The following is a 25,100-nucleotide window of genomic DNA, read 5'->3' as shown; positions in this document are numbered from 1 at the left end:
GAATGAGAAGGTGTGTCCAAACTTTTGGTCTGTACTGTATATCGCAAACTCCTTATTGCAATATAGATATTGTTGAATCACATGGCTTCCTCTATTCACTGTGGAGGTAACGGTCTGACAGACTGTCATGTGATTGCAACAAATGCATCTATTACTTCCACATTTATAACTGCCTTTGTAAGAAAGCCAGGTATGTTTTGGTGTTGGACGGTCAAAAAATAAACTAGGGCTGATCTTCTGTACTATAGTAGCCTATAATAGGGGCTTTGCGTGCAACACATCTTACTCCTGCTGATACTATATCTCTCCAATCTTTGTCATAATTGAGTACTCGTAAATGTCGTTGAATAATCCTGAAATTCTTCACTATAGCCTGTAACAAAAATATTAGGTTTTTCTTTTAACTTATTTATGTTAGTAGTTTTTCTGTGATTTTTTCTCTTTTTCTTTTTACTGGAAGTGTCTTTAGTATTATAAGGGAACACCAATTTTTTTCTTTCAAGAGATAAAGCCCACTGTCTGGCATTCTCTATGGACTCTACTGTATACTGTCTTGTCTGCAGTCTAGTTGCTGTTTTTTCTGCTTCCTGTATAAAGGTGGATATATTGGAGCAATTGCGTCTTACTCTAAACATTTTCCCCCTAGGTATATTTTTTTTTACATGCGGTGGATGACAAGAAGTAGCCAAGAGGGTGGTATTACCCGCAGCCTTTTTCCTAAAAGTGGATGTTAATACCTTGGTGGTAATATTGTCAGCCTTTAGATTTAGATCCAGGAAAACAATAGATCTGGGGTCACATTGTAGACTAAATTTTAAAGACGCAATACCCTGATTTAGAAACTCTTCAAAAAGTGGTATGCTCGCTACTTTTTCTTAAAAAAAAAAAAAATAAAACAATTATGTATACCACTTAAACTTGTTCATATATGTGGTATGCAATTACACCCAAATGATGCAGAAAAATATTTGTAAACTGGGATTCAATAAAACATAACCTTTACTAGGTCATTTAAAATAGTATGTCACACTGGGTGAGAGACGACATAGACAACACTTACAACAGAAAATATCTCCACTGTATCAATTCATAAATCTGATAGAAAAACAATTGGGTGGATCTCACCTCGTCTGGGCGGAGTCCAACTGTGGAGGGCGGTCCTGGCGATGGTGTTACCTTAGACCTATGTGACCAGGTGCTGGTGTGATAATTGGCACAATGTTGTATCCTACAAGGCCCTATTGTGGCTTTTTTGCTGCCTGCCTAGGGGAATAGGGGCTCATCTGTAGCCTGCCTACCACAATGGAGCACCCGCCCCGACAGGGGCGACCCCACACCGAGCCTTTCCCTCAGTATGGGTCTCAGATTCTATCAAGCCCTAACTACAACGCCCTACATGCCATGTTTCTGTCACTTCTGGACATCATCAGGGGACTTCACATGTATATATTCCAGGGCAACTACAAATAGAAATTATAAACAGACACTCAGTATAGGTCACAAATATATGAGCGCCACATATATAGTGGCTTATCAGCAGCCACAATCTACTTACTGGGAATCAAGGTGATTTTAGCCTCGTATCCGGGGACAAGAAGATGGATAGCTCTTGTCCTTACTGATGCAGGGGAAGTGTCCCTTGTCAGTCGATGTCTCACCACAAATAACAGTGATTTGGGTGAGCATTGAAAGGTTGTAAACCGCCTCCTTATGTAGCTCTACTTCCGATATGTGTACGCCCCCCATGATCATCTAACTCACCTGTCCAGGTATCGCAAAGCGCTTGTGATTCAGAGAGGTATTAGTGGAAACTACAAATGCGGTAAATGCGTGGCGTGCCCCTTTATGGCCAAAGCAAAGTCATTCAGGAGTAACAATACTAATAAAGTCTACACAATTACGGACTTTATTAACTGCAGAAGCACAGGCCTGGTGTATAAAATCACATGTGAATGTGGAGATGAGTACATTGGGAAGACTGGTAGGGAGTTGAGGAGAAGAATAGGAGAGCATTTGAGTGATATAAGGAATGATAAGGACACATCGGTGGCACGTCATGTAAATATCAAACATGGAGACTGGACTGCCTATATTTTTCAGGAATTGAAAAAATCAAGCCAGGAACAAGACAGGGTGATTTTGATAGAAGGATCCTGCAATGTGAGGCTAAATGGATCTTTTATCTCAAAACAGTCCATCCATCCGGGCTAAACGAACAACAAAATTATTGCTGCTTTTTGTGATCTGAATCAAAAGTCGAACTGTGATGTATGTGTTCCTGTCGTGCCCCTCCCCGCATCGTATGGTGGTGGGCGCGTGGGATGTGGTGATGGACACGGCCGGAGCAGATATAGGGGAAACCTGTTAAGGAAAGGCGGCTAACCCCCCCCCCCCTTCCCGGTAGTCGATTCTGAATGACCCTCGGATCAGATGCTGTCTCATCCAATAACGAGCGCATTAGATCTGATGGTGGATTCATCTGAAATCAGAACATCCAAAAATGTAGTCCGTTTTAAAAAATTGGGTTCCAGGGCCCAACAATCGGCTGGCGTCTGTAGTGGAATGGCCTGTGCTCGGCTGTCCTGCTAATATATATCTGTAATGCGATCCTGCATTTATGAAAACAACAGGCAACTTATCATGTGTCTGCTAACAGGGCCGAGCGTCATGAGCCTAGAAGTTGCTAAGGAAACGGCAACGCTCTGACTCAGACTCTGACCTCACTTCCGGTTTAGCCCGCATCACGTGACATCAACTTACGGTGAGTGGCGTGCGTTCCACGCTGAATCACAAGCGCTTTGCGATACCTGGACAGGTGAGTTAGATGATCATGGGGGGCGTACACATATCGGAAGTAGAGCTACATAAGGAGGCGGTTTACAACCTTTCAATGCTCACCCAAATCACTGTTATTTGTGGTGAGACATCGGCTGACAAGGGACACTTCCCCTGCATCAGTAAGGACAAGAGCTATCCATCTTCTTGTCCACGGATACGAGGCTAAAATCACCTTGATTCCCAGTAAGTAGATTGTGGCTGCTGATAAGCCACTATATATGTGGCGCTCATATATTTGTGACCTATACTGAGTGTCTGTTTATAATTTCTATTTGTAGTTGCCCTGGAATATATACATGTGAAGTCCCCTGATGATGTCCAGAAGTGACAGAAACATGGCATGTAGGGCGTTGTAGTTAGGGCTTGATAGAATCTGAGACCCATACTGAGGGAAAGGCTCGGTGTGGGGTCGCCCCTGTCGGGGCGGGTGCTCCATTGTGGTAGGCAGGCTACAGATGAACCCCTATTCCCCTAGGCAGGCAGGAAAGCCACAATAGGGCCTTGTAGGATACAACATCGTGCCAATTATCACACCAGCACCTGGTCACATAGGTCTAAGGTAACACCATCGCCAGGACCGCCCTCCACAGTTGGACTCCGCCCAGACGAGGTGAGATCCACCCAATTGTTTTTCTATCAGATTTATGAATTGATACAGTGGAGATATTTTCTGTTGTAAGTGTTGTCTATGTCGTCTCTCACCCAGTGTGACATACTATTTTAAATGACCTAGTAAAGGTTACGTTTTATTGAATCCCAGTTTACAAATATTTTTCCGCTACTTTTTCTTGCCACACTTTTAACATATCGTCGATGTAATGACCATACCATTTAATACATTGAGAAAATGAGTTCATCTCTGAAAATAAAAAATGTTTCTCCCACCATGCCATAAAAATGTTGGCTATTGATGGTGAGAATTTGGCCCCCATAGGGACTCCAGATACCTGGAGATAAAAGTCTCCATTAAACATAAAGAAAATTATGTTTAAGCAAAAAATCAATCGCCATACATAAAAAGTCATGGAGTTCCACTGTATAGTTGCTATAGGTAGCCAAATACCACCCTACAGCCTCAATCCCAAGATGGTGGGGAATGTTTGCATATAATGATATAGCGTCAGCAGTTATGCACACATATTCATCCTTCCACATGAAATCCTCAAAGGATTGTAATACCGCACATGTGTCTTTCAAGAAACCTGGGAGAGAGGAACCAAAGGCTGCAGGAGGGAATCCACCCACTCAGATAACCTTTCTGAGTATGAGCTGATGCCAGAGACGATTGGTCTCATAGGGGGTGGAAACCCTCCTTTGTGGACCTTTGGTAACGCATGAAAAAAGGAGATAACCTGTTGTTCAACATACTGTAAATATACTCTATTTCTTTCTGGCTGAAAATACTCGAAAATAAACCCTTTTCTAAGATCCCTTTGAGTTCTGGCTGATAATGAGGGAGTGGATTGCTTTTCAATGGCAAATATGTTGTAATATCGCTCAGCATAGTAATAATTTAGGTTTTATACACACTGCTGTCCAACAACACCACCGCTCCCCCCTTATCAGCTTCCTTGATAATTAAATCATGTGCAACCATGAAAGCCCTGAGTGCATCATATTCCTCCTTGGTCATGTTATTTTTTGTATTTTTGTATTTAATGTTGTAATTTAAAATTCATAGATCTTTCTCTAAGTCCTGGAAACGATCAAGATCTGGAAATCTTGAATGGATAGGATAAAAATCTTTATTCGTAGTTCTAAAAAACTTCAAAGTATACTGTTGTAAATTATCCTCCGACTCTTGATATGTCTCCTGGAGAGAGGCTATATGTGCTAACTCCTCAAACTCCAAAGTGGCCCCTGCTATTCCCAGATGGATAATCTTATTTTCCTGAGTGACATTAGAAGACATAACATCTGCATTAACAAATGACATTTCGTGATCATTATGTTGCGTATCCGAGGGAATGTCCTCCCCAATTCCAAAGTGTTTTTTTAAAGTCATAGTCCGTGCCAAACGATTCCCATCTATCATTGTACGATATAAATCGAAATGGCACTTTGGTGAGAAAGACAAACCTCTTTTCAAAAGAGTCTCTTCCACAGTAGATAGAACCATGGAGGAAACATGTATAACCTGGAGATCATTTACTCCTGCTTGTGACGGGATGGATACCTGCGGCCTCTTGCAGTGTTTCCTCCCGGCTCACTGTTTTTGGCTACTGGTCTCCCCCTTTGTGTTCCTTGATCAGAAGGTGCATTAGAGGAGACCCTGTTAGAAGACAGGTTGGATTTTGGTGTTTCTGGGGCTGAGTCTGAGGACTCTATCTCTATAGAGCTAATTATAACACCAATAGGCCCGATTCTTCCTGGAACAGGTTAATTTCCTCAAGATGGAACGGGGTGTGTCAGCCCTTGCACTTGGCCACGAATACACCACATTAGATTTATAATCTATAGGATCTCTATTGAACTTGTTATGTTTGAATTAAATTAAACTTTCTTCCAGCTTATTTATGTATTTTTTCAACTTTTCATCAGGTTCTATAAAAAGTGTTTTTTGCATATGGCAAAGCAGATTATCCTGTGTGGCTTTAATTTCATCACGTAAGTCCTTCAAGGTTGATTCCCCCAACGGTCTGAATAAAAAACATGACTTAGTTTTACAATATAAATAAAATGTTTTTAACAAGCTAGATCCCTCGGGACGGCTTTTTTCAGGTGTTTGTGGTTTCCCCTCCCATAGTGAGCATGTGATGAGAACACTTAATTAGCTGTGGTCCAACACATGCTTAAAGGAAGGGGTTTCTTTTCACTTTAATATGTCATGATGAAGGACCGGTATACAGAGGTTCGAGACGCGTAGACTGTACAAGTTTTTGATGTCTGGATTTTACCGCAAGTAAATAAAGATCATCTTTTATATGGGAAGCTGGGTTATACAACTTTTTTCAATATATATATATATATATATATATATATATCTACAGCAGGGGTGCTGTAGTAAATAAATACAATTTAAAGGGGTTTTAAGAACTGAAATATAGTATTTATGGCATATTGAACACACAGTATTTACCATTAATGTTTAGTTACACTTCCAGGTCTCCTATGTAAAGAGAGAAATACATGAAAAATGTGAGCAGCCACAAGACATATTCATACATGTCTATTACCAGATGGTTGGGGGCTGCAAAGCATGGTATCAAGGGCCGCAGATTGTGCACCCCTGATCTACAGTGTCTCTCTCTCTCTCTCTCTTTCTCTGTCCCCTTTAAGATTCCCCTGCAGGCACACATGAGCCATTTACAATTTGAATGTTAAAATTTTATATTTCTTCTCAGTCCGTTTTTAAATATTCTTCATTGTTTGTATTGTTTACAGAGCATATTGACTCCATAACTACAGGGCCCTTTTTCGATTTTGTATTTAGTTTTTTTCCTGCACACATTCAAATAGCCATAACTTAAAATGAATCAAATTCTTTGTTAGGTTAAACTGAAAAAAATAAAATAAAAAAAATTACAATTCCACCAAGGATTTTGAGGTTGAGACATCACGGCGTTCACTGTGCCCTAAAAATGACATGGGGTCATTATTCTGCGGCTCAATACAAATACAATGATACCATACTATTTTTTGTTTTACTAGTTGGAAAACCTTGGAAAAAATATATAAATTTTCTTTGCTGCACTCTCCGGTTCAGATGCAAGTAAAATATATTTTATTGTTATATATCCTCCAAATAAATTGGTATATTAAGACAATAATGCCTTTTTAGGACGTTTCGGTCAATATTCAGACCTTGGTCACAGAGTCACTGGTGAGAGATAGAGAAAATATATAAGTGAACAAAATACACAATATAATATGCGAGTTTGATAAGTAAATAAAGATAATGGATCATGGGAAAAAGGGGCAATGTAGGTAGAGACATAATCATTGTCAATGTCGTATATGCTGAATGGGGCCAAAGTGGATGACACAATGGTGAAATATGTACTTGCAAAGCTAAGTAGTAAAACAGTAGCTGAAAAAAGCAGAGGAACTGGATATAGCATCAGAGGAGATACAGACATTATTCATCTGGAAAAATAATCTGAACATTAGTGTTGGGCTTGAATATTCGAATAGTGAATATTATTCGCGAATATCGGCACTTTGAGAATTTGCGAATATTTAGAATAAAGTGATATATATTTGTAATTTTGAATATTCTAGATTTTTTTTTTCAACCGTAACCTCCCTTCTTGCTTGTGGGCCAATGAGAAGGCTGCAATGTCTTTATCTGAGCTTAGCAACATCCCTAGCAACCAATAGGAAAGTTGCCTACCCCTTACTATATAAGAAACTCCCAGCAGCCATTTTCTACAGTTTTTTAAAGTTCTGAGAGAGAAAGAGAGCAGTGTTATTGCTGTGCTCTGTGCTTTCCACACTACATTAGATAGATAGTTAGATAGCTTATATATATATAATACAGATAGTATCAGTGCAGGTTAGATGATATAGTGTAGCTGATTAGTGTTGAGCGCGAATATTCGAATTGCAAATTTTAATTGCGAATATTGCCACTTTGAGAGTTTGCGAATATCTAAAATATAGTGCTATATATTCATATTTGCGAATAGTGTTGAATATTCTAATCGCGAATTTATCCCAAATTTATCACGAATTTATTTCACATATATTACATTGCTGATTTTTGCCATCAGGTAAACAATGACTGGAGATCACAAATTCTTGAATTTGCGAATTTATGCCGAATATTCGGCCAAAAATTCACGAAATATCACAAATTCGAATATTGCCTATGCCGCACATCACTATAGCTGATAGGTTCTGCTGTCCATACATACATGCTACATACATAATGCTGTGATGTCACAAGTTCACGACAATACTTAGTGCACCAATCACTAATAAGTAGTCAGACCTGTTAAAATGTGACGTTGCACGTATTGTGCCAAAATATTTGCATCATTGGTGCCGATTTCGTAATAGCGAATATATTGGAGCACTCTATCTGCATATAAAGCTATTGTAATGTTCTGCCGTGCCAACCATTTTCTCCAGTCTCAGGAAACTTCTAGCAGCTTGAAAAATGTAGTTATAGTGACCCACGTCTGTATTTTGAGCGCATTTCACGAATATTACATTGCAGATTTTTCATGATCAAGAAAATAATCTCGAATTGGAGTATTTTCGAATATATGACGAATATTCTACCAAATATTCGTGAAAAATTGGGAATTCGAATATTGCCCCTGCCGCTCATCACTAATCAACATGGTAATAATACAATAAAATAAAATAATAAATGACTGGGTATGGTGAAGGAGAGCATGGTGTCTGAAGACATGGTAGTAATAGTGGTCTAGAGAGGGGACAAGCCCCAGGGCCAGCATGAAGACTTACCAAAGGGAGGAGGCAGAAGTCATGGAGGATCCCCCATGGAGCAACAGAGCGGTGCTGCGGGGGAGAGTGTGTGTAAGGCACGCTATGTGTATACAGTAGATGTCAAGTGTGGCATCTTTGGTAAGTCCTCATGCGAGCCCTGGGTGTGCTTCACTCTCTAGACCAGGCATCCTCAAACTGCGGCCCTCCAGTTGTTGTTAAACTACAACTCCCACAATGCCCTGCTGCAGGCTGATACCTGTAGGCTGTTCGGGCATGCTGGGAGTTGTAGTTTTGCAACAGCTGGACGGCCGCAGTTTGGGGAGGCCTGCTCTAGACCACTATTACTACCATGTTTCTAGACACCATGTTCTTCTTCACCATACCAGTCATTCATTGTTTTATTTCATTGTATTATTACCATGTTGATGTTCAGATTATTTTTCCAGATGAATAATGTCTGTATCTCCTCTGATGCTTTATCCAGTTCCTCTGCTCTTTTCAGCTACTGTTTTACTACTTAGCTTTGCAAGTGCATATTTCAGCATTGTGTCATCCACTTTGGCCCCATTCAGCATATATACGCTCTCCTGACAATGATTATGTCTCTACCTACATTGCCCCTTTTTCCCATGATCCATTATCTTTATTTACTTATCAAACTCGCATATTATATTGTGTATTTTGTTCACTTATATATTTCCTCTATCTCTCACCAGTGACTCTGTGACCAAGGTCTGGATATTGACCGAAACATCCTAAAAAGGCATTATTCTCTTAATATATCAATTTATTTGGAGGATACATAACAATAAAATATATTTTACTTGTATCTAAACCGGAGTGAGCAGTGGTACTTCATTTACTATTGGACTTTGGATGATATTTAAAGAGGAGAGAATCGCAGCTGACAAAGTGGAAATCGATCCGAATTCCAGGAAAAATTTGATTTGCACCAGTAACGAATTGTGGTAATGAATCGCATTTTTTCCTAAAATGGCTGCTGCACATGTTAGGACATGGAGCAAAGAACGAGGGATCACCCATAATGCCATGCATGCAGCCAATCAACAGCCAGCCCTGTGATGTCACAGCCCTATAAATAGCCTCAGCCATCTTGGATTCAGCCATTTTCCAGTGTACTTAGTGCAAGGAGAGATGTCAGCAGGCGCTAGGGAATGTGCTAGGAAAGACTGGAAAACTTTTATTTTGCTGAATAGACGTTCAGGGAAACATTATTAGAAGTGTAGGGAAAGGATAGGGAGGAATTATTCCACAGTATAAAAGGAGAACAGGGTCCAATAGGGCAGTGTACAGCCTGGGTAATAGGAGCAATCCTATTACACCTTGCTGCACTGACTGGGGATTCAAATTGCCATTATACAGCTCTGTAATTCCAGCAAACTGTTCTTGTTACTGGGGTGCAGGTGCCGTGTGATACAACCATTAACAGGGTGTATTACTAGGAAATATTTGTACATCTTATTAGCCCTTATGTGGTGCAGTTATATGTTCTAAAGCATTTTTTTGCGTGTATAAGTGGAAAAAAATAAGGGCTTATTTGCTGTTCAGTGGTGCAGTTATGTGTTCTAAAGCCTTTTTTTGGGGTGTATTAGTGGAAAATAAGGGGCTTAATAGCCGTTGTGTGGGGAAGTGAGAAAATTACAGCCTTTTTTGACGTGTATAAGTGGAAAACAAAAAGTATTATTTGCCGTTTAGCGGTGCAGTTATGTTCTAAAGCATTTTTTGGTGTGTATACTGTAAGTGGGAAAAAATAAGGACTTATTTGCCATTCAACGGTGCAGTTATATGTTCTAAAGCCTTTTTTGGGGGGTATTAGTGAAAAAAAAGGATTATTAGCCGTTCTGTGGTGAAGTGAGAAAATTACAGCCTTTTGTTGAGTGTATTAGTGGAAAACAAAAAGTACTATGTGCCGTTAGGCGGTGCAGTTATATGTTCTAAAGCCTTTTTTGGGGGGTATTAGTGGAAAAAAAAGGATTATTAGCCGTTCTGTGGTGAAGTGAGAAAATTACAGCCTTTTGTTGAGTGTATTAGTGGAAAACAAAAAGTATTATGTGCCGTTAGGCGGTGCAGTTATGTGTTCTAAAGCCTTTTTTGGCGTGTATTAGTGGAAAAAAAATAAGGGCTTATTTGCCGTTCAGCTGTGCAGTTATATGTTCTAAAGCCTTTTTTGGGGTGTATTAGTGGAAAAAAAGGGCTTATTAGCCATTAAGCGGTGCAGTTATATGTTCTAAAGCCTTTTTTGGCGTGTATTAGTGGAAAACACAAAGTATTATTTGCCATTCAATGGTGCAGTTATATGTTCTAAAGCCTTTTTTGGTGTGTATTAGTGGAAAAAAATAAGGGCTTATTTACCATTCAGCTGTGCAATTATATGTTCTAAAGCCTTTTTTTTTTGGCGTGTATAAGTGGAAAAAAATAAGGGCTTATTTGCCGTTCAGCTGTGCAATTATATGTTCTTTAGCCTTTTTTGGTGTGTATTAGTGAAAAAAAGGGCTTATTTGCCGTTTAGCGGTGCAGTTCTATGTTCTAAAGCCTTTTTTGTGGTGTATTAGTGCAAAAAAAAAAGGGCTTATTGGCCGTTGTGTGGTAAAGTGAGAAAATTACTGCCTTTTTTGGGGTGTATTAGTGGAAAAAAATGTATTTTTTTCCATTCAACAGTTCAGTTATATGTTCTAAAGCCTTTTTTGGGGTGTATTAGTGGAAAAAATAAGGGCTTATTTGCCGTTCAGCGGTGCAGTTATATGTTCTAAAGCCTTTTTGGGGGTGTATTAGTGGGGAAAAAAAGGGATTATTAGTAGAGTTGAGCGAACACCTGGATGTTCGGGTTCCAGAAGTTCGGCCGAACTTCCCGGAAATGTTCGGGTTCGGGATCCGAACTCGACCCGAACTTCTCCGCGAACCCGAACCCCATTGAAGTCAATGGGGACCCAAACTTTTCGGCACTAAAAAGGCTGTAAAATAGCCCAGGAAAGGGCTAGAGGGCTCCAAAAGGCAGCAAAATGTAGGTAAATCCCCTGCAAAAAAATGTGGATAGGGAAATGAATAAAAATAAAAATAAAATAATTTAAAATTAACCAATATCAATTGGAGAGAGGTCCCATAGCAGAGAATCAGGCTTCATGTCATAGCAGAGAATCAGGCTTCAAGTCATAGCAGAGAATCAGGCTTCATGTCATAGCAGAGAATCAGGCTTCAAGTCATAGCAGAGAATCAGGCTTCATGTCATAGCAGAGAATCAGGCTTCACGTCACCCACCACTGGAACATGCCATTGTCAGATATTTAGGCCCCGGCACCAAGACAGAGGAGAGAGGTCCCATAGCAGAGAATCAGGCTTCATGTCATAGCAGAGAATCAGGCTTCAAGTCATAGCAGAGAATCAGGCTTCATGTCATAGCAGAGAATCAGGCGTCACGTCACCCACCACTGGAACAGGCCATTGTCAGATATTTAGGCCCCGGCACCCAGACAGAGGAGAGAGGTCCCATAGCAGAGAATCAGGCTTCATGTCACCCACCACTGGAACAGGCCATTGTCAGATATTTTTAGGCCCCGGCACCCAGACAGAGGAGAGAGGTCCCATAGCAGAGAATCAGGCTTCATGTCATAGCAGAGAATCAGGCTTCAAGTCAAAGCAGAGAATCAGGCTTCATGTCATAGCAGAGAATCAGGCTTCACGTCACCCACTACTGGAACAGGCCATTCAATGTCAGATATTTAGGCCCCGGCACCCAGACAGAGGAGAGAGGTCCCATAGCAGAGAATCAGGCTTCATGGCATAGCAGAGAATCAGGCTTCACGTCACCCACCACTGGAACAGGCCATTGTCAGATATTTAGGCCCCGGCACCCAGACAGAGGAGAGAGGTCCCATAGCAGAGAATCAGGCTTCATGTCACCCACCACTGGAACAGGCCATTGTCAGATATTTTTAGGCCCCGGCACCCAGACAGAGGAGAGAGGTCCCATAGCAGAGAATCAGGCTTCATGTCATAGCAGAGAATCAGGCTTCAAGTCATAGCAGAGAATCAGGCTTCATGTCATAGCAGAGAATCAGGCTTCACGTCACCCACCACTGGAACAGGCCATTGTCAGATATTTAGGCCCCGGCACCCAGACAGAGGAGAGAGGTCCCATATAGCAGAGAATCAGGCTTCATAGCATAGCAGAGAATCAGGCTTCACGTCATCCACCACTGGAAAAGGCCATTGTCAGATATTTAGGCCCCGGCACCCAGATAGAGGAGAGAGGTCCCATAGCAGAGAATCAGGCTTCATGTCATAGCAGAGAATCAGGCTTCAAGTCATAGCAGAGAATCAGGCTTCATGTCATAGCAAAGAATCAGGCTTCACGTCACCCAACACTGGAACAGGCCATTGTCAGATATTTAGGCCCCGGCACCCAGACAGAGGAGAGAGGTCCCATAGCAGAGAATCAGGCTTCATGTCACCCACCACTGGAACAGGCCATCGTCAGATATTTAGGCCCCGGCACCCAGACAGAGGAGAGAGGTCCCATAGCAGAGAATCAGGCTTCATGTCATAGCAGAGAATCAGGCTTCAAGTCATAGCAGAGAATCAGGCTTCATGTCATAGCAGAGAATCAGGCTTCACGTCACCCACCACTGGAACAGGCCATTGTCAGATATTTAGGCCCCGGCACCCAGACAGGGGAGAGAGGTCCCATATAGCAGAGAATCAGGCTTCATGTCATAGCAGAGAATCAGGCTTCAAGTCATAGCAGAGAATCAGGCTTCATGTCATAGCAGAGAATCAGGCTTCACGTCATCCACCACTGGAACAGGCCATTGTCAGATATTTAGGCCCCGGCACCCAGACAGAGGAGAGAGGTCCCATAGCAGAGAATCAGGCTTCATGTCATAGCAGAGAATCAGGCTTCAAGTCATAGCAGAGAATCAGGCTTCATGTCATAGCAGAGAATCAGGCTTCACGTCACCCAACACTGGAACAGGCCATTGTCAGATATTTAGGCCCCGACACCCAGACAGAGGAGAGAGGTCCTATAGCAGAGAATCAGGCTTCATGTCATAACAGAGAATCAGGCTTCATGTCACCCACCACTGGAACAGGCCATTGTCAGATATTTTTAGGCCCCGGCACCCAGACAGAGGAGAGAGGTCCCATAGCAGAGAATCAGGCTTCATGTCATAGCAGAGAATCAGGCTTCATGTCACCCAACACTGGAACAGGCCATTGTCAGATATTTTTAGGCCCCGGCACCCAGACAGAGGAGAGAGGTCCCATAGCAGAGAATCAGGCTTCATGTCATAGCAGAGAATCAGGCTTCATGTCACCCAACACTGGAACAGGCCATTGTCAGATATTTTTAGGCCCCGGCACCCAGACAGAGGAGAGGTTCATTCAACATTGGGTTGCCCCGCAATATAATGGTAAAATAAAAAAAAGAGGATTGAATGAGGAAGTGCCCTGGAGTACAATAATATATGGTTAAGGGGAGATAGTTTTAAATGTCTAATCTGCACAAGGGATGGACAGGTCCTGTGGGATCAATGCCTGGTTCATTTTTATGAACGTCAGCTTGTCCACATTGGCTGTAGACAGGCGGCTGCGTTTGTCTGTAATAACGCCCCCTGCCGTGCTGAATACACGTTCAGACAAATCGCTGGCCGCCGGGCAGGCCAGCACCTCCAAGGCATAAAAGGCTTGCTCTGGCCACGTGGACAATTTGGAGACCCAGAAGTTGAATGGGGCCGAACCATCAGTCAGTACGTTGAGGGGTGTGCACACGTACTGTTCCACCATGTTAGTGAAATGTTGCCTCCTGCTAACACGTTCCGTATCAGGTGGTGGTGCAGTTAGCTGTGGCGTGTTGACAAAACTTTTCCACATCTCTGCCATGCTAACCCTGCCCTCAGAGGAGCTGGCCGTGACACAGCTGCGTTGGCGACCTCTTGCTCCTCCTCTGCCTTCGCCTTGGGCTTCCACTTGTTCCCCTGTGACATTTGGGAATGCTCTCAGTAGCGCGTCTACCAACGTGCTCTTGTACTCGCGCATCTTCCTATCACGCTCCAGTGCAGGAAGTAAGGTGGGCACATTGTCTTTGTACCGGGGATCCAGCAGGGTGGCAACCCAGTAGTCCGCACACGTTAAAATGTGGGCAACTCTGCTGTCATTGCGCAGGCACTGCAGCATGTAGTCGCTCATGTGTGCCAGGCTGCCCAGAGGTAAGGACAAGCTGTCCTCTGTGGGAGGCGTATCGTCATCATCCTGCGTTTCCCCCCAGCCACGCACCAGTGATAGGCCCGAGCTGCATTGGGTGCCACCCCGCTGTGAACATGCTTCATCCTCATCCTCCTCATCCTCCTCATCCTCGTCCTCCAGTAGTGGACCCTGTCTGGCCACATTTGTACCTGGCCTCTGCTGTTGCAAATAAACTCCCTCTGAGTCACTTCTAAGAGACTGGCCTGAAAGTGCTAAAAATGACCCCTTTTCCTCCTCCTCCTCCTCCTCCTGGGCCACCTCCTCTTCCATCATCGCCCTAAGTGTTTTCTCAAGGACACATAGAAGTGGTATTGTAACGCTGATAACGGCGTCATCGCCACTGGCCATGTTGGTGGAGTACTCGAAACAGCGCAACAAGGCACACAGGTCTCGCATGGAGGCCCAGTCATTGGTGGTGAAGTGGTGCTGTTCCGCAGTGCGACTGACCCGTGTGTGCTGCAGCTGAAACTCCACTATGGCCTGCTGCTGCTCGCACAGTCTGTCCAGCATGTGCAAGGTGGAGTTCCACCTGGTGGGCATGTCGCATATGAGGCGGTGAGCGGGAAGGCCGAAGTTACGCTGTAGCGCAGACAGGCGAGCAGCGGCAGGATATGAAAGCCGGAAGTGGGCACAGACGGCCCGCACTTTATGCAGCAGCTCTGACATGTCGGGGTAGTTGTGAATGAACTTCTGCACCACCAAATTCAGCACATGCGCCAGGCAAGGGATGTGCGTCAAACCGGCTAGTCCCAGAGCTGCGATGAGATTTCGCCCCCATTATCGCACACCACCAGGCCGGGCTTGAGGCTCACCGGCAGCAACCACTCGTCGGTCTGTTGTTCAATACCCCGCCACAACTCCTGCGCGGTGTGGTGCCTGTCCCCCAAACATATGAGTTTCAGAATGGCCTGCTGACGTTTACCCCGGGCTGTGCTGAAGTTGGTGGTGAAGGTGTGTGGCTGACTGGATGAGCAGGTGGAAGAAGAGGAGGAGGAAGCCGAGTAGGAGGAGGAGGCTACAGGAGGCAAAGAATGTTGCCCTGCGATCCTTGGCGGCGGAAGGACGTGCGCCAAAGAGCTCTCTGCCTGGAGCCCAGCCGCCACTACATTTACCCAGTGGGCAGTTAGGGAGATACACTGCGTGCAGAATTATTAGGCAAATGAGTATTTTGTCCACATCATCCTCTTTATGCATGTTGTCTTACTCCAAGCTGTATAGGCTCGAAAGCCTACTACCAATTAAGAATATTAGGTGATGTGCATCTCTGTAATGAGAAGGGGTGTGGTCTAATGACATCAACACCCTATATTAGGTGTGCATAATTATTAGGCAACTTCCTTTCCTTTGGCAAAATGGGTCAAAAGAAGGACTTGACAGGCTCAGAAAAGTCAAAAATAGTGAGATATCTTGCAGAGGGATGCAGCACTCTTAAAATTGCAAAGCTTCTGAAGCGTGATCATCGAACAATCAAGCGTTTCATTCAAAATAGTCAACAGGGTCGCAAGAAGCGTGTGGAAAAACCAAGGCGCAAAATAACTGCCCATGAACTGAGAAAAGTCAAGCGTGCAGCTGCCAAGATGCCACTTGCCACCAGTTTGGCCATATTTCAGAGCTGCAACATCACTGGAGTGCCCAAAAGCACAAGGTGTGCAATACTCAGAGACATGGCCAAGGTAAGAAAGGCTGAAAGACGACCACCACTGAACAAGACACACAAGCTGAAACGTCAAGACTGGGCCAAGAAATATCTCAAGACTGATTTTTCTAAGGTTTTATGGACTGATGAAATGAGAGTGAGTCTTGATGGGCCAGATGGATGGGCCCGTGGCTGGATTGGTAAAGGGCAGAGAGCTCCAGTCCGACTCAGACGCCAGCAAGGTGGAGGTGGAGTACTGGTTTGGGCTGGTATCATCAAAGATGAGCTTGTGGGGCCTTTTCGGGTTGAGGATGGAGTCAAGCTCAACTCCCAGTCCTACTGCCAGTTTCTGGATGACACCTTCTTCAAGCAGTGGTACAGGAAGAAGTCTGCATCCTTCAAGAAAAACATGATTTTCATGCAGGACAATGCTCCATCACACGCGTCCAAGTACTCCACAGCGTGGCTGGCAAGTAAGGGTATAAAAGAAGAAAATCTAATGACATGGCCTCCTTGTTCACCTGATCTGAACCCCATTGAGAACCTGTGGTCCATCATCAAATGTGAGATTTACAAGGAGGGAAAACAGTACACCTCTCTGAACAGTGTCTGGGAGGCTGTGGTTGCTGCTGCACGCAATGTTGATGGTGAACAGATCAAAACACTGACAGAATCCATGGATGGCAGGCTTTTGAGTGTCCTTGCAAAGAAAGGTGGCTATATTGGTCACTGATTTGTTTTTGTTTTGTTTTTGAATGTCAGAAATGTATATTTGTGAATGTTGAGATGTTATATTGGTTTCACTGGTAAAAATAAATAATTTAAATGGGTATATATTTGTTTTTTGTTAAGTTGCCTAATAATTATGCACAGTAATAGTCACCTGCACACACAGATATCCCCCTAAAATAGCTAAAACTAAAAACAAACTAAAAACTACTTCCAAAAATATTCAGCTTTGATATTAATGAGTTTTTTGGGTTCATTGAGAACATGGTTGTTGTTCAATAATAAAATTAATCCTCAAAAATACAACTTGCCTAATAATTCTGCACTCCCTGTATAGCGTCCCTGGCCGTGCTTACTGGTCCACATATCTGTGGTTAGGTGGACCTTGCCACAGATGGCGTTCCGCAGTGCACACTTGATTTTATCGGATACTTGGTTGTGCAGGGAAGGCACGGCTCTCTTGGAGAAGTAGTGGTGGCTGGGACAACATACTGTGGTACAGCAAGCAACATGAGCTGTTTGAAGCTGTCTGTGTCCACCAGCCTGAATGACAGCATTTCATAGGCCAGTAGTTTAGAAATGCTGGCATTCCGGGCCAGGGATCGAGGGTGGCTAGGTGGGAATTTACACTTTCTCTCAAATGTTTGTGAGATGGAGAGCTGAACGCTGCCGTGTGACATGGTTGAGATGCTTGGTGACCGAGGTGGTGGTGGTGTTGGTGCTACATCCTCTGTTTGCTGGACGGCAGGTGCCAACGTTCCTCCAGAGGCAGAGGAAGAGGCCAAGGCAGCAGCAGAAGAGGTAGCAGGGGGAGCCTGAGTGAGTTCCTTGTTTTTAAGGTGTTTACTCCACTGCAGTTCATGCTTTGAATGCAGGTGCCTGGTCATGCAGGTTGTGCTAAGTTTCAGAACGTTAATGCCTCGCTTCAGGCTCTGATGGCACAGCGTGCAAACCACTCGGTTCTTGTCGTCAGCATATTGTTTGAAGAACTGCCACGCTAGGGAACTCCTTGAAGCTGCATTTGGGGTGCTCGGTCCCAGATGGCGGTGGCCAGTAGCAGGCGGACTCTCTTGGCGGCGGGTGTTCTGCTTTTGCCCACTGCTCCCTCTTTTGCTACGCTGTTGGCTCGGTCTCACCACTGCCTCTTCCTCCGAACTCTGAAAGTCAGTGGCACGACCTTCATTCCATGTGGGGTCTAGGACCTCATCGTCCCCTGCATCTTCCACCCAGTCTTGCTCCCTGAACTCATGTTCAGTCTGCACACTGCAGAAAGACGCAGCAGTTGGCACCTGTGTTTCATCATCATCAGAGACGTGCTGAGGTGGTATTCCCATGTCCTCATCATCAGGAAACATAAGTGGTTGTGCGTCAGTGCATTCTATGTCTTACACCGCTGGGGAAGGGCTAGGTGGATGCCCTTGGGAAACCCTGCCAGCAGAGTCTTCAAACAGCATAAGAGACTGTTGCATAAGTTGAGGCTCAGACAGTTTCCCTGATATGCATGGGGGTGATGTGACAGACTGATGGGCTTGGTTTTCATGCGCCATCTGTGCGCTTTCTGCAGAAGACTGGGTGGGAGATAATGTGAACGTGCTGGATCCACTGTCGGCCACCCAATTGACTAATGCCTGTACCTGCTCAGGCCTTACCATCCTTAGAACGGCATTGGGCCCCACCAAATATCGCTGTAAATTCTGGCGTCTACTGGGACCTGAGGTAGTTGGTACACTAGGACGTGTGGCTGTGGCAGAACGGCCACGTCCTCTCCCAGCACCAGAGGGTCCACTAACACCACCACGACCATGTCCCTTACTAGATGTTTTCCTCATTGTTACCGTTCACCACAATAATAAAAAAATTATTTGGCCCAATGTATTGAATTCAAATTCAGGCCTTTTTTTACAGGCACCTAACACTATTTGGCTATCTATTTAGGTACCGTATTACACTAATACAGGCACAGCAGTAACCACAGATTTAGCTGAGTATAAATTGTAGGCCTAGTATTTTGGCGGTGGATGACAGGTATATGTTTACGGACAGAATTAGACTTGGTGATGCACGGTAGCGTTTGAAGTTATTGAGAATGACCCTATCCGCACCTTCAATCTAATATACCCTTTTATTTATATATTTAAACTTGGCCTGATACAGCAGAAAACAATTATTTAGGGAATTGCTAAGTTGGGAATTGTATTCAGCCCAGAACAAAAACTGTGCTTCGGCAGACAGCAGACAGTATTACAATTGGCTAGCCACAGCTGAAACACCAGATTTAGGGTACTGCTATTTTGGCAATTGTATTTTACCCCTCAATAAAATAGCAAGCACAGCCAAGCCCCTGATGTAGGATATAGCAACAAAAAAAAAACACACTATTGATGGTTAAAAATAGATTTGGTGGCAGCTTGTGCTGGCGCACCACAAGACACAAAATAGCCGCCGATCACCCCAGAAAAAAGTGACAGAAAAACGCTTTGGGCAGTCTTAAAACAGTGAGCAATTGAATAGCAGAGGTTGTATGATACACAGCTGTACATCGATCACTTCAGTAAGTAAATCACTGCCTAATCTGGCCCTAACAGCAGCAGCTGCATCCTATCCCTACACTGATCAGAGCAGAGTGACGTGCGGCGCTACGTGACTCCAGCTTAAATAGAGGCTGGGTCACATGCTGCACTGGCCAATCACAGCCATGCCAATAGTGATGTCCTCTTGGGGCAAGTAGTATGATGCTTGTTGATTGGCTGCTTTGCAGCCTTTCAAAAAGCGGCAAGAAAGCGCCGAACCCCGAACCCGGACTTTTACGAAAATGTTTGGGTTCGGGTCCGTGTCACGAACACCCCAAAATTCAGTACGAACCCGAACTATACCGTTCGGGTTCGCTCATCCCTATTGGCTACCTATTCCTCCTTCACTGCCGCTTCCACCTACCCCGCCACGTCAACCTACACTGCCACATCCACCCATCCACCACCTCCTCAACCTCCTACTCCTAGATCCAGATTGTTATTTCAAATTTTTCTGTATTTTATGTTATTTTAAGTCATTTCCCTATCCACATTTGCAGAACAGTTGCCATGCTCTTAAGCACATTTTGATGCCTTTTGCAGCCCTCTAGCCCTTTCCAGGACTATTTTAGAGCCATTTTAGTGCCCAAAAGTTCGGGTTCCCATTGACTTCAATGGGGTTCGGTTTCGGGTTCGGGGTCAAGTTCGGGTCAAGTTCGGGTCCCGAACCCGAACTTTTTTTTCAAGTTGGGCCGAACTCGTCGAACCCGAACATCCAGGTGTCCGCTAAACTCTAATAACAGATATTGGAAAGTTACCAATTGTTGTATTATATAATGACTGCAGTCTGCAGTACTGCACTTCATTTGCGTAAACCAGAACACCCCTTTTAGCATGCCTTTAATGTGCAATTTCAACACAGTGGGCTTGTGCCCCGGATGTTTTCAGACCTTAGTAATGCCTCTGCCTGGCTGAACTGTTTTGTAATGTGACTATTCCTTGAACATAAGAGTATTGCTATCAGGTGATGTTAATGCATCCTATTATATTCTCCAGAACTTTCATCCATGATGACTAGAGATGAGCGAAGTTATGAAAAATATGATTCGGCTGCTTCGCTGAATTTCACAAAGAAATTCACTTTGTCATGAATTACTTTGTCACAAAGTACATTTCTTTGTATGCATGGGCGTAATTATGAGGAACCGCAATCGCTCCCCGCCATCATTGAACCCCTCAGCTGCCATGTTCATCGCTGATCGCAGCATATGAAGCTAGAATTTAGGCCTTTAACCACCTCCGGACCGCCTAACGCAGGATCGCGTTCCGGAGGTGGCAGCCCTGCGCAGAGTCACGCATATATGCGTCATCTCGCGATGGGCGAGATTTCCTGTGAACGCGCGCACACAGGCGCGCGCGCTCACAGGAACGGAAGGTAAGAGAGTTGATCTCCAGCCTGCCAGCGGCGATCGTTCGCTGGCAGGCTGGAGATGTGTTTTTTTTAACCCCTAACAGGTATATTAGACGCTGTTTTGATAACAGCGTCTAATATACCTGCTACCTGGTCCTCTGGTGGTCCCCTTTGTTTGGATCGACCACCAGAGGACACAGGTAGCTCAGTAAAGTCCCACCAAGCACCACTACACTACACTACACCCCCCCCCCGTCACTTATTAACCCCTTATTAGCCCCTGATCACCCCTGATCACCCCATATAGACTCCCTGATCACCCCCCTGTCATTGATCACCCCCCTGTCATTGATTACCCCCCTGTAAAGCTCCATTCAGATGTCCGCATGATTTTTACGGATCCACTGATAGATGGATCGGATCCGCAAAACGCATCCGGACGTCTGAATGAAGCCTTACAGGGGCGTGATCAATGACTGTGGTTATCACCCCATATAGACTCCCTGATCACCCCCCCTGTCATTGATTACACCCCTGTCATTGATCAACCCCCTGTAAAGCTCCATTCAGATGTCCGCATGATTTTTACGGATGCACTGATAGATGGATCCGATCCGCAAAACGCATCCGGACGTCTGAATGAAGCCTTACAGGGGCGTGATCAATGACTGTGGTGATCACCCCATATAGACTCCCTGATCACCCCCCTGTAAAGCTCCATTCAGATGTCCGCATGATTTTTACGGATGCACTGATAGATGGATCCGATCCGCAAAACGCATCCGGACGTCTGAATGAAGCCTTACAGGGGCGTGATCAATGACTGTGGTGATCACCCCATATAGACTCCCTGATCACCCCCCTGTCATTGATCACCCCCCTGTAAAGCTCCATTCAGATGTCCGCATGATTTTTACGGATGCACTGATAGATGGATCCGATCCGCAAAACGCATCCGGACGTCTGAATGAAGCCTTACAGGGGCATGATCAATGACTGTGGTGATCACCCCATATAGACTCCCTGATCACCCCCCTGTCATTGATTACCCCCCTGTAAAGCTCCATTCAGATGTCCGCATGATTTTTACGGATCCACTGATAGATGGATCGGATCCGCAAAACGCATCCGGACGTCTGAATGAAGCCTTACAGGGGAGTGATCAATGACTGTGGTGATCACCCCATATAGACTCCCTGATCACCCCCCTGTCATTGATTACCCCCCTGTAAAGCTCCATTCAGATGTCCGCATGATTTTTACGGATGCACTGATAGATGGATCGGATCCGCAAAACGCATCCGGACGTCTGAATGAAGCCTTACAGGGGCGTGATCAATGACTGTGGTGATCACCCCATATAGACTCCCTGATCACCCCCCTGTCATTGATCAACCCCCCTGTCATTGATCACCCCCCCTGTCATTGATCACCCCCCCTGTCATTGATCACCCCCCTGTCATTGATCACCCCTCTGTAAGGCTCCATTCAGATATTTCTTTGGCCCAAGTTAGCAGAATTTTTTTTTTTTTTCTTACAAAGTCTCATATTCCACTAACTTGTGTCAAAAAATAAAATCTCACATGAACTCGCCATACCCCTCACGGAATCCAAATGCGTAAAATTTTTTAGACATTTATATTCCAGACTTCTTCTCACGCTTTAGGGCCCCTAGAATGCCAGGGCAGTATAAATACCCCACATGTGACCCCATTTCGGAAAGAAGACACCCCCAGGTATTCCGTGAGGGGCATATTGAGTCCATGAAAGATTGAAATTTTTGTCCCAAGTTAGCGGAACGGGAGACTTTGTGAGAAAAAAATTAAAAATATCAATTTCCGCTAACTTGTGCCAAAAAAAAAAATTTTCTATGAACTCGCCATGCCCCTCATTGAATACCTTGGGGTGTCTTCTTTCCAAAATGGGGTCACATGTGGGGTATTTATACTGCTCTGGCATTCTAGGGGCCCCAAAGCGTGAGAAGAAGTCTGGTATCCAAATGTCTAAAAATGCCCTCCTAAAAGGAATTTGGGCACCTTTGCGCATCTAGGCTGCAAAAAAGTGTCACACATCTGGTATCGCCGTACTCAGGAGAAGTTGGGGAATGTGTTTTGGGGTGTCATTTTACATATACCCATGCTGGGTGAGAGAAATATCTTGGTCAAATGCCAACTTTGTATAAAAAAATGGGAAAAGTTGTCTTTTGCCAAGATATTTCTCTCACCCAGCATGGGTATATGTAAAATGACACCCCAAAACACATTCCCCAACTTCTCCTGAATACGGCGATACCACATGTGTGACACTTTTTTGCAGCCTAGGTGGGCAAAGGGGCCCATATTCCAAAGAGCACCTTTAGGATTTCACAGGTCATTTACCTACTTACCACACATTAGGGCCCCTGGAAAATGCCAGGGCAGTATAACTACCCCACAAGTGACCCCATTTTGGAAAGAAGACACCCCAAGGTATTCCGTGAGGGGCATGGCGAGTTCCTAGAATTTTTTATTTTTTGTCACAAGTTAGTGGAAAATGATGATTTTTTTTTTTTTTTTTTTTCATACAAAGTCTCATATTCCACTAACTTGTGACAAAAAATAAAAAGTTCCATGAACTCACTATGCCCATCAGCGAATACCTTGGGGTCTCTTCTTTCCAAAATGGGGTCACTTGTGGGGTAGTTATACTGCCCTGGCATTCTAGGGGCCCAAATGTGTGGTAAGGAGTTTGAAATCAAATTCTGTAAAAAATGACCTGTGAAATCCGAAAGGTGCTCTTTTGAATATGGGCCCCTTTGCCCACCTAGGCTGCAAAAAAGTGTCACACATCTGGTATCTCCGTAATCGGGAGAAGTTGGGGAATGTGTTTTGGGGTGTCATTTTACATATACCCATGCTGGGTGAGAGAAATATCTTGGCAAAAGACAACTTTTCCCATTTTTTTATACAAAGTTGGCATTTGACCAAGATATTTATCTCACCCAGCATGGGTATATGTAAAAAGACACCCCAAAACACATTCCTCAACTTCTCCTGAATACAGAGATACCAGATGTGTGACACTTTTTTGCAGCCTAGGTGGGCAAAGGGGCCCACATTCCAAAGAGCACCTTTCGGATTTCACAGGTCATTTACCTACTTACCACACATTTGGGCCCCTAGAATGCCAGGGCAGTATAACTACCCCACAAGTGACCCCATTTTGGAAAGAAGAGACCCCAAGGTATTCGCTGATGGGCATAGTGAGTTCATGGAAGTTTTTATTTTTTGTCACAAGTTTGTGGAATATGAGACTTTGTATGAAAAAAAAAAATAAAAAAAAAAATCATCATTTTCCACTAACTTGTGACAAAAAATAAAAAATTCTAGGAACTCGCCATGCCCCTCACGGAATACCTTGGGGTGTCTTCTTTCCAAAATGGGGTCACTTGTGGGGTAGTTATACTGCCCTGGTATTCTAGGGGCCCAAATGTGTGGTAAGGAGTTTGAAATCAAATTCAGGAAAAAATGAGGAGTGAAATCCGAAAGGTGCTCTTTGGAATATGGGCCCCTTTGCCCACCTAGGCTGCAAAAAAGTGTCACACATCTGGTATCCCCGTACTCAGGAGAAGTTGAGGAATGTGTTTTGGGGTGTCTTTTTACATATACCCATGCTGGGTGAGATAAATATCTTGGTCAAATGACAACTTTGTATAAAAAAATGGGAAAAGTTGTCTTTTGCCAAGATATTTCTCTCACCCAGCATGGGTATATATAAAATGACACCCCAAAACACATTCCCCACCTTCTCCTGAGTACGGAGATACCAGATGTGTGACACTTTTTTGCAGCCTAGGTGGGCAAAGGGGCCCATATTCCAAAGAGCACCTTTCGGATTTCACTGGTCATTTTTTACAGAATTTGATTTCAAACTCCTTACCACACATTTGGGCCCCTAGAATGCCAGGGCAGTATAACTTCCCCACAAGTGACCCCATTTTGGAAAGAAGAGACCCCAAGGTATTCGCTGATGGGCATAGTGAGTTCATAGAACTTTTTATTTTTTGTCACAAGTTAGTGGAATATGAGACTTTGTAAGAAAAAAAAAAAAAAAAAAAAAAATCATAATTTTCCGCTAACTTGTGACAAAAAATAAAAAGTTCTATGAACTCACTATGCCCATCAGTGAATACCTTAGTGTGTGTACTTTCAGAAATGGGGTCATTTGTGGGGTGTTTGTACTGTCTGGGCATTATAGAACCTCAGGAAACATGACAGGTGCTCAGAAAATCAGAGCTGCTTCAAAAAGCGGAAATTCACATTTTTGTACCATAGTTTGT

General features: G+C 44.1%; 1 long non-coding RNA gene across 1 annotated transcript; it reads left to right on the top strand.

Annotated features, from left to right (window-relative positions):
* Positions 1-4,361: 4,361 nt before the first annotated feature.
* Positions 4,362-22,306, top strand: LOC120991769. Its single transcript, XR_005776803.1, has 3 exons — positions 4,362-4,498; positions 7,946-7,950; positions 22,297-22,306. It is a non-coding gene; the product is annotated as an uncharacterized LOC120991769 (long non-coding RNA).
* The last annotated feature ends 2,794 nt before the right edge of the window (positions 22,307-25,100 follow it).

This window comes from Bufo bufo, chromosome 2 (genome assembly GCF_905171765.1).
Source record: "Bufo bufo chromosome 2, aBufBuf1.1, whole genome shotgun sequence".
Lineage (NCBI taxonomy): Eukaryota > Metazoa > Chordata > Amphibia > Anura > Bufonidae > Bufo > Bufo bufo.
This window is presented reverse-complemented; position numbering and strand designations above follow the sequence as displayed.